Here is a 10,982-nt window from a genome sequence, read left to right as displayed (position 1 = left end):
TCGTGTGTTTGATGAAAGACCCGGGGTCATTAGGACGTATCAGTATAGCATGGATGTCCGGCCCCACGACACTTTCTGTAAGAATACCTATTCTATACCTTGGTCACAAAGAGAGGCAGTGGCTCAAGAAATAAAGAAAATGCTCTCGTGGAATATCATAGAGACTTCATTATCGCCTTATTGCAGTCCATTATTAGTGGTCAAGAAAGCCGACAATTCGGTGAGACTCGTTCTCGACGCAAGGGAAATTAATAAGATTATAGTTCCAGTAACCACCCGGGCTGAAAACCTGGAAGAACAGCTGCAGCGTTTTCATGGGGTGCAATATTTAACTAGTGTAGACCTCCGTGGTTCATATTGGCAAATCCCACTATCACCTGATAGTAGGAAGTATACAGCATTCATATTTGCAGGTAGGTCCTACCAGTATTGTGTTCTACCGTTCGGATTGAACGTTAGTGCCGGCGTTTTCATAACTGCGCTCGACACTGTTTTAGGACCTGACCTTCTTGACAAACTCACAGTTTATATAGATGACATATTAATAGCAACACCTACATGGGAAGAACATATAGAGCTTTTGGAAAGAATGTTACAGAGGCTTTCAGCGGCAGGTGTCACAGCAAACCTTAGCAAATCAAAATTTGTGAGAAAAGACATAAAATTTCTCGGTCACATTATTTCGCCGGCAGGGATAAGACCCGACCCAGAAAAACTGTTAGCCATAAAAAACTTTCCCGCGCCGTGCACAAAACGACAGCTAAAGGCATTTGTGGGATTGTGTTCTTTCTTTCGCAGGTTCGTGCCGAACCAATTGCTCAATAGCCCTGCATTATTGGGCCTCTTAAAGAAGGACAAACAGTGGATCTGGACGCCTCAATGCCAGACCGAGTTTGAAAAAATAAAACATGCTTTGGTTAATTCTAAAATACTAGAACATCCTGACATGAGCAAAGATTTCTGTATAGCGGCGGATGCTTCATTTTCGGGACTAGGAGCCTGTCTATTTCAGCTGGACATAGGCGCTAGCTCCGACAATGTTAAGATAATTAGTTTTGCTAGCCGTACTCTGTCAGAATGCGAGCGCAGGTATTCCACAACAGAATTGGAAGCCCTTTCTATTTTGTGGGCTATTAAAAAATTCCACTATTATCTATTTGGCAAACATATACGAATCTACAGCGACCATCAGGCATTAAGCTTTTTACTCACTTGTAGGTTGCTACACAATCGCCTTGCGCGGTGGACGTTATTTTTGCAGTCTTATGATTTTGAAATTATATATGTGAATGGCAAGGATAACGTAATCGCCGACGCACTGTCAAGATTACCACAAGGACTACCTGAGTTCGAAGAATTGGTAGGAGAGAACACAGAATTTAAAGTTATGCTCATCAAGGACACAAAATTCAGGAAATATTTTTTGGATATGTGCAATAATATGGCCAAATTACAGGAAGAAGGTGACCGGTGGAGAAAAGTTAGATTCCAGTTAAACAATAACCCCCCTTTACCCATAAGACAACATTACAAATTACACAAGGATGTATTATTTTACAGGAGGAACATGTACAGCGATACATGGTGCGTTTGTGTGCACGAAGCATATGAGAAAAGTTTAATTTGGCATACTCACTACGCTTGGGGACACTACGGTGCCCGCAAGTGCTATAAGAAATTAAATATGTACTGTCACTTTCCCAATATGCTTCGACGCACACAACAAATTTTGAAAACTTGTATTATTTGTCAGAAGGTTAAGCCTGTCAATCTGAACTGCGAGACAGAGTTGCATCCTATTTTACCAAAAAACCCACTAGAGCTAGTATGCATAGATGCTATGGGTCCTTCACCCTCTGCCAGGGGAGGTGTAAAATATATTATTTGAGTATATGATGTATTTTCAAAGTATGTGAAATTATATGCCACGAAAACAACTGCAGCTAAGCCTATTATCAGACGTATGCTAAACGACTACTTCCCGTCTGTTGGGAAACCACAGGCGATCTTAACAGATAACGCAACCAATTTTACGTGCCATGCTTGGAAAAAATTTCTGAAAGAACAACAGGTTAAACGAATACTGATATCCCGGTATAGCCCGCAATCAAACCCTATTGAAAGAATATTCCGTGAATTGAATAGGTTTATGACGACATACGTAGCCAACAAGCAGTCTAAATGGATTGAATACTTAAAAAGTTTTTGAACAGGTGGTAAAAAATCTCCCAATATACGACACTGCAGTTACGCCGTCAGAACTAATATGCAATAAGAAAGAAAATAATGAGTGGGTAAACCCTATCCCGTCTTTTCCTAGACAACCCGTCGACCTAAATGAAAAAATAAGGCAAGTATTAATCTCTATCACACAACAGGCCCAATGCCGAAAGAAGCATTATGATAAACGGCTACATGGTGTTACCAGATTTATAATCAGAGAAAAGGTGTTACTCAAAACTCACGTGAAATCTTCCTTGCTAGCTAAGAAAAACGCTAAGTGGCAAATGATATATACTCGTCCGTACGTAATCGCACATATTCCGCACGACGGTTGTTATTTACTTGCATACCCTCACAGTGGTAAGATCAAAAGGCTGTATGCACACAGAGACTTAAGAAAATTCTACTATAATTAAGTATCATACGTCATACCTAATAATGCACAAGTATAAAATAAGTTACTGTAAAAAAAAAAAAAAAAAAGGAACGAGCACGATTAGGATAAAGAAAATACATCTAATGCAGCTAAGTGAATCAGAGCATTTCACTATTTCTGTTTACATTTGTCAGTGAACGTGGACGCAAGACACAGGTAAGCTAGGACATACACGTCAGTTGGTGACTAGCGATGTTTGCCGGCCGCGGTGGTCTCGCGGTTCTAGGCGCCGAGTCCGAAACCGTGGGATGCTACGGTCGCAGGTTCGAATCCTGCCTCGGGCATGGATGTGTGTGGTGTCCTTAGGTTAGTTACATTTAAGTAGTTCTAAGTTCTAGGGGACTTATGACCACAGCAGTTAAGTCCCATAGTGCTCAGAGCCATTTTGACTAGCGATGTTTAACACGAAGTGTACTTGTAAGTTTTGACGGAATGTTTTTTTGTTTGGTCACAGTGGTATTTTAGTTTTAAGTTTATGTACGGAGGTATCTGGAGCGAACAATTGGCACAGACCTCACAGCAAAATAGATGTAAGTTATTTATTCTTTTTTTTTTTTGCCACTTGTGTATCAAGGCAGTAAGGTACAGGGTAAGTTACAAAGAAAAATATTGGACTCCCTAAGGTACAAAGGTTAATTTTGTGACGCAAGTACACGATAGGTTGCTGAGAAAGTATTTTGTGTCTTTGACGTATCCACACCACAAGTTTTTATCTATAAATATATCGCACAAAACACGAACTTAAATTTTTTTTGTATGCTGCAATTATAAAAAAGGATTCCTAACTGCTAATGAAAGTGTAGGGTACTATATATATATATATATATATATATATATATATATATATATATATATATATATATATATATATATATATATATATATATACCACACGCACTGTAACTTGATCTAAGAAAAGTGCACCTAAAGATAGGATACATGAATAACAACTTGTGTGATCTTACTGTCATACAGATAATTTTTTTTTTAACTTTATATACATGTTTCAATGCAAGTACGATGTTGAGATACAATCTGTGAATGTTAACTGAAGCAAACATAACACCGTCCCTTATTAAAAAAAAATAAAGGAGTATGTATAAGGTAAGTTACAGGTAGCCAACTAGCGGAAAAAATGAGGTAACGCCGAAACAAACACAATTATTTACAGGTGGCGCTCGGCGAGATACTGCGAGACTTCAACCGGCGGGGAAAAGTCATGAAGTTACATTAATGTCACTATGACTGACGATTGACGTAATAAAACATTACCAAGATCACTGACAAACACACTACGTGATACCAAGTAACGCCAAAGAATTTTAATAATCTATTTTTTTTAGTATGAAAATACGGAGGATGTACGCTGACTTTAGAGGGATGCAGTACATTGATTATATTTTTTATGTGTTTATAATATTTTGACCAATCTGAGCGGAAGATATTTGATGGAAGGAGAAGAAGTAACACAAATATGAACACAAAAAAAAACACCATATACGCGAGCACAGACTTTAGAGGCAGTAGCGCACAGCAGCCAAGCTTCATTATTAATCTGTTGTTTGTACTACCTAGCAATTTATGTATAGTGATTTATTTATGTCTGTTTACTCATTTCCTATTATTATTTTATTCCTTTATGTTTATGATGTGTGTGTACCATGCGTTATTACAAACTTGGGTGACGAAAGGATGAAAGAATCCCCCCCCCCTCCCACATAGTAACTCGCGGGTAGAGAATGAACAAACTTTGCCTCATTTGTAGACAACTTCTAAAAGCACTTATAGTGCGTTCATGTCCTAGTATTGTTATTTCAATACATAAGTGCATCAGTAGCACGACATAGAGTAAAAAAATGCTGTTGTTCTCAAACGTGTTCTCCTATGCTCTATGAGATATCAGACAGTGTCACGATCGCGAAATATAGTATTAGAGGCACGTACTTTCTGAGAACACAACCACCTACCAATTTATGTAATAAAAATGTTATGAGCAAAAAGGTACGCCGACAAGGTTCAGTAAAAAATCGCTGGAACAAATAACGAACGTGGGCATTTTTCATAAAAGACAAGCTAGTGATATCATTAGCTACAGTTTTGTTTCTGAATGGACAGGACAGTGTCACAATGTTATTCAGTGTCAGTGACCTGTGAGCTATATGCAAACAGACAAGTGAAAATACGTTTCATATCACGAACCTTTTCCTTCGAGGTAAAAGAGACATAGTGAATCGACGAAGACTGCGGCGGTACAAGTGTTTGTGCACTACATAGGACAGTGTGCCGTTGCTAGCCAAATAGTGAAGTGCAGTACTTAAATTTGTGCAGTGGACTTCGGAGGCACCGAGTGGTCCCTTCCCACAGCCAAGGTGTACAGCAAGTGGAAACAAGTGCGGTTGGTTTTTTTGCAAACTCTGTGAACACTGCTCGAGACACTGAAAAGTTTGGACCGAGACGCGCGGCATCGCTTTACGGCGGTGGGCCCGCGCAACTGCCGATTTCCACACGGCGCGCAGCGCGCCACCAAACTGATTGTTGCGAGTGCAGTTATGTGCATATGACACATTATTGGCTAACGGCATAACATAGAAGGACAATTTAAATGCAAAGCAAAATCTACGTTTAATTGGACACCCAACGAAGTGCCAAGACATGTAGAAACACAGATTCCTGAAACCCGAAATAAAGTCTGACTACCCCAGCTCATGATTTACGCCCCCACGTTACCTTTGAACAACGCCTTTGTTTATATGTATATATATGTATTAGTATTAAGTTAGACTAAGTATTAATCCATGTGAATTTTTGTTTGTTGTTTATATTACCCATGACGAGACAATAGTAAAATACGGAAAGGATGTCACTAAGCAGATCGTGGAGTAGAAGAGAGAAGCAGTGGAAAGCAGAACCAACTCTAAGCAAGAGCTAACACCTCTTGCTGCCCCAGACACGACTATTAACCCACGATCTAGATCCGAACACTCTAATAAATATGTGACTTTCCTGAAAATTTTTTTTAATAAAAAAAAAAGACTTAGGAATTATGAATTTTATGAGCAGCAAGTGTAAAAGAAGACTGTTTATATAGCGATAGACTATGTATAAAACAATGTAATACCTTTGTATAATGCTATGTACCAAGAAATAATAAAATAAATTTGTGTATACAATACAAAAAAAAAGAGAAGAAAGAAGGTAATAGGAGGATGTAACAATTATCCAAATGTGATGATTTTGTGTCAAGGACGATGTAATAATTTTGTGTGTATAGTATGTAAGTTTATGTGTGTTTTACATGTGTTCTGTGTATCCTTATATAAATGATTTGTCCTCACTGTCATGTGTCAAAACTGGCATAAAACCATGTTTGTAGAATGAAGTGATCGGGAGAGAGACACTGACAGTGCAATCCCATTACGTGTGAATAACAGACAAGGACTACCAGTGTGCAAAGTGTTTGGGCTCATTGTCCGCAAAATTGACATTTCTTCAGACAATTCGCCCAAGGGGGCGATGTCAAGGAACTGAAAATATTGTGATTTAATCGCAGAGGTGCTGAAAAATTGTGCCAGTGACACACCAGAGAAATATCTGGTAAACGTTTTATCTTTGAGAGGCATAGGAACAATTTCGCCCTTCGTTTTTTATTTCTGGTATGAACGACTACTTTTTGTTCTGATGGGCTGGTGGGATGTCGTACTGTCTAATTACTAGTGTGTGTGTGTGTGTGTGGTAAGTGAAAGAGTTAAAAGACGCAAGATGTGTTTTATATTATTTTCATCGCACAACAAGCCTTATTCCCATGCCTATGGAGTATTTATGTTAAGCAGAGACGGCGAGTTTTAGATGGAACCGAATATCTTCAAAACGGCGCTGCTCAACAGTAGAGGTGCGTGATTGTGCTCTCTACTTTCCTTTCGTGGCCGCTCAAATTACTTCCAATTCGTTTTGCCGAGACATTCAGAACCTGCAATCTTCTTTTTCTTATAAAAATACTAGTCCGATGCAAAAGAAATACTCTTAGATTTAAATAATTGCCATTCTTTTACCCAGGCCACGGGGAATGATAGAACGTACGTGCCTCTACTCTGAATGTACGTTCGCAATCTCCGAGTGTGTTACGACGAAATTATTTCACAATGAAAATTTCTCATCAGACCGCAACCACTCGCACGCGAATGTACGTACCCTCTGAATGTATCTAGTCAGTCACGCGCGTTGTTCAAAAGCTTTACTTTTAATATTCAGTGGATTAAATTTCCGAAATTAATTTTTGTTCATGCTGCAAATCGTACTTCACGCGAAGTATTTATTACGTAAGTTTCAGGCTCAATTTAATAAAAATAAAGATTCCGAAGAATAGAAATAAAGAATAACAATCAGACATATCAAACCTAAAAAAACAGAAAGAGGGAACGTTACATGCTGTACCGCTTTGGCAAATGCTTTATCTGCGCCATTCGCCTTAATCACATCTGAGAGTAATTCTTAATAAAACGTCTGTCGCTAATTGTTCGTCATCACAGATACTGTTTGCTATACCTCCACGACGCGAAACTGATTTCCAAAATTCGTCTTTCTCCTGTGAGGATGGAACTTACGACCCCTGGTTTATCAGACCAGCGCTCTACCACTGAGCTAAAGAGGCGCAGCCTAGCGGTACTCTTGGGTACTTCGTCCTTACGGTCGTCTGCATCATCAGACTTCAGCTGAAAAACACTTCATATTACCGTCCAATATTTGCAGCTATGGCGACCCATTACTGCTTGGCAACACATCTGACACGTAACCGATGTGCTCTCCAAACAACAACACTTACATTTCAGAACATGTCTTTCATACATGTCTACAAAATCACCTTCACCTTCAAATACAGTTTCCTTGCGAATGACAGAGACATAGGCAAAGTTTAAAGTTCCTATTTCCATTACATCACGTTAATCAGAAAAATGGTAATTTACATTTGCAGCGGAACAAATTTCCGTTCCGCCCAGGGAGGGGCTCGAACCCACGACCCTGGGATTAAGGGTCTCACGCTCTACCGACTGAGCTCGCCAGCTGCCTCGGTGAATACCTCCCGGGTAGCACGTCACACAGTACTCGTTTGGGTTGGGTGGTCCCATACAGAATCTCTCCATGCTGCCTAATGTTTTCCTAACGTCACACTCGTCACGTATTTCACTTTTATTTCTTAATCATTTCTGAGAGGTAGAGGAATTGCATGACAACATGCAGAGCTAGTGGCGTCAAAATTAACACACATACCTGATGTGACTCAAAAGCCGAACGAGTTACTTTCCGACGTTGTTTTAGATGTGCAAGTGCCAGTCAAAACTCGCGGTGACGGCACTCTGCCGACCATTTCGCTAGTTAACACCGGTCTTGTTGTGTGCGTTTCAAGCTCAAGAGCAACTCCAAGCCAAAAATGGTCAACAGCAACATTCAGACGGTTTCGTACTGCACAATTGCTACATTAAAACACTATGTCTCTTTTTCAGAACTGGAAAAACACGAAGCGTGACAGCATTCGAACCTGTAATCTTCAGATCCGAAGTCCGACGCCTGATCCATTAGGCCACTCGGTCACTGACTACGACTTGTATACGACTCATCTCGAAACGCTCAAACCCCTGAGGAATTGTGTTTTCGTTCCACACAGCCGCTGCCCCTTGCTCTTTCCCACCCATTCGTTACATTCAACCTCTTACGAGACCGATCAAATATAGACTGGGAAACCAGACCACACACTTTGTGCTTTCGGAATCGATGGCAGGGCGTCCCTCGCCGCATTTGCTACGATGGCCATTTGGTACTTCTGCAGAAGAGGCGACGGCGGCCTCGACGACGACGACGACGACGACGACGACCGCGAGGGGATCTGAGACATGTCAGAAATACATCTATAAAATGTAATTCAGACTGTCTCGTCCCACCTTATGCTGTACCGCCTTGGAAAATGCTTTATCTGCGCCATTCGCCTTAATCACATCTGAGAGTAATTCTTAATAAAACGACTGTTGCTAATTGATGGTCATCACAGATACTGTTTACTATACGGCCACGACGCGAAAGTGATTCCCAAAATTCGTCTTCCTCCTCTGAGGATGGAACTTACGACCCCTGGTTTACTAGATCAGTTCTCTACCACTGAACTAAAGAGGCGCGGCCAAGCGGTACTCTTGGGAACTTCGGCCTCACGGTCGTCTGCATCATCAGACTTCAGCTGACAACACTTCATATTACCGTCTAATATTTGCAGCTATGGCGACCCATTACTGCTTGGCTACACATCTGACACGTAACCGATGTGCTCTCCAAACAACAACACTTGCATTTCAGACCATGGATTTCATACATGTCTACAAAATCACCTTCACCTTCAAATACAGTTTCCTTGCGACTGACAGAGATATAGGCAAAGATTAAGGTCCTTTTTTCCATTACATCACGTTAATCAGAAAACGGTAATTTACATCTGCGAGGGGCTCGAACACTCGACCATGGAATTAAGAGTATCACACTCTACCGACTGAACTAGCCGGCTGCCTCGGTGTATACCTGCCGGCTAGCACGTCACACAGTACTCGTTTGGGTTGGGTGGTCCCATACAGAATCTCTCCATGCTGCCTAATGTTTTCCTAACGTCACACTCGTCACGTACTTCACTTTTATTTCATAATCATTTCTGAGAGGTAAAGGAATGGCATGACAACATGCAGAGCTAGTGGCGTCAAAATTAACACACATACTTGATGTGACTCAAAAGCCGAACGAGTAACTTTCCGGCGTTGTTTTAGATGTGCAAGTGCCAGTCAAAACTCGCGGTGACGGCACTCTGCCGACCATTTCGCTAGTTAACACCGGTCTTGTTGTGTGTGTTTCAAGCTCAAGAGGAACTCCAAGCAAAAAGTGGTCAACAGTAACATTCAGACGGTTTCGTACTGCTCAATTGCTACATCAAACGGTATGTTTCCTTTTCAGAACTGGAAGAACACGACCGTCACAGCATTCGAACCTGTAATCTTCAGATCCGAAGTCCGACGCCTTAACCCATTAGGCCACACGGTCACCTTATGCTGTACCGCCTTGGAAAATGCTTTATCTGCGCCATTCGCCTTAATCACATCTGAGAGTAATTCTTAATAAAACGCCTGTCGCTAATTGTTCGTCATCACAGATACTGTTTGCTATACGGCCATGACGCGAAACTGATTTCCAAAATTCGTCTTCCTCCTCTGAGGATTTAACTTACTACCCCTTGTTTACTGGACCAGTTCTCTACCACTGAGCTAAAGAGGTGCGGCCTAGCGGTACATTTGTGTACTTGGTATCACGGTCGTCTGCATCATCAGACTTCAGCTGACTACACTTCATATTACCGGCTAATATTTGCAGCTATGGCGACCCATTACTGCTTGGCTACACATCTGACACGTAACCGATGAGCTCTCCAAACAACAACACTTGCATTTCAGAACATGTCTTTCACACATGTCTACCAAATCACATTCACCTTTAAAACAGTTTCCTTGCGACGGACAGAGACGTAGGTAAAGTTTAATGTTGCTATTTCCATTACATCACGTTAACCAGAAAAACGGTTATTTACATCTGCAGCGGAACAAAATTCCGTTCGCGCCCAGCGTGGGGCTCGAACCAACAAACCTAGGATTAAGAGTCTCACGCTCTACCGACTGAACTAGCCGGCTGCCTCGGTTAATAAATACAGGGTAGCACGTCACACAGTACTCGTTTATGTTGGGTGGTCCCATACAGAATCTCTCCATGCTGCCTAATGTTTTCCTAACGTCACACTCGTCACGTACTTCACTTTTATTTCATAATCATTTCTGAGAGATAAAGGAATTGCATGAAAACATGCAGAGCTAGTGGCGTCATAATTAACACACATACTTGATGTGACTCAAAAGCCGAACGAGTTACTTTCCGACGTTGTTTTAGATGTGCAAGTGCCAGTCAAAACTTGCGTTGACGGCACTCTGCCGACCATTTCGCTAGTTAACACCGGTTTTGTTGTGTGTGTTTCAAGCTCAAGAGCAACTCCAAGCAAAAAATGGTCAACAGCAACATTCAGACGGTTTCGTACTGCTCAATTGCTACATCAAACGGTATGTTTCCTTTTCAGAACTGGAAAAACACGACCTTTACAGCATTCGAACCTGTAATTTTCAGATCCGAAGTGCGACGCATGATCCATTTGGTCACACGGTCACTGACGACCAACTATAACTTGTATACGACTCATCTCGAAACGCTCACACCCCCTGAGGAATTGTGTTTTCGTTCTGCACAGCCGGTGCCC

At 41.2% G+C, this 10,982-nt stretch overlaps 1 non-coding gene across 1 annotated transcript; it reads right to left on the bottom strand.

The window, feature by feature from the left end:
• Nucleotides 1-7,235: 7,235 nt before the first annotated feature.
• Trnai-gau (transfer RNA isoleucine (anticodon GAU)) lies at nt 7,236-7,307 on the bottom strand. The gene has a single exon. It is a non-coding gene; the product is annotated as a tRNA-Ile (tRNA).
• Nucleotides 7,308-10,982: the final 3,675 nt, after the last annotated feature.

The sequence above is a fragment of the Schistocerca gregaria genome, chromosome 3 (genome assembly GCF_023897955.1).
Source record: "Schistocerca gregaria isolate iqSchGreg1 chromosome 3, iqSchGreg1.2, whole genome shotgun sequence".
Classification (NCBI taxonomy): Eukaryota; Metazoa; Arthropoda; class Insecta; order Orthoptera; family Acrididae; genus Schistocerca; species Schistocerca gregaria.
Note: the sequence above shows the minus strand (reverse complement) of the source record. Positions and strands in the feature narration are given on the sequence as shown.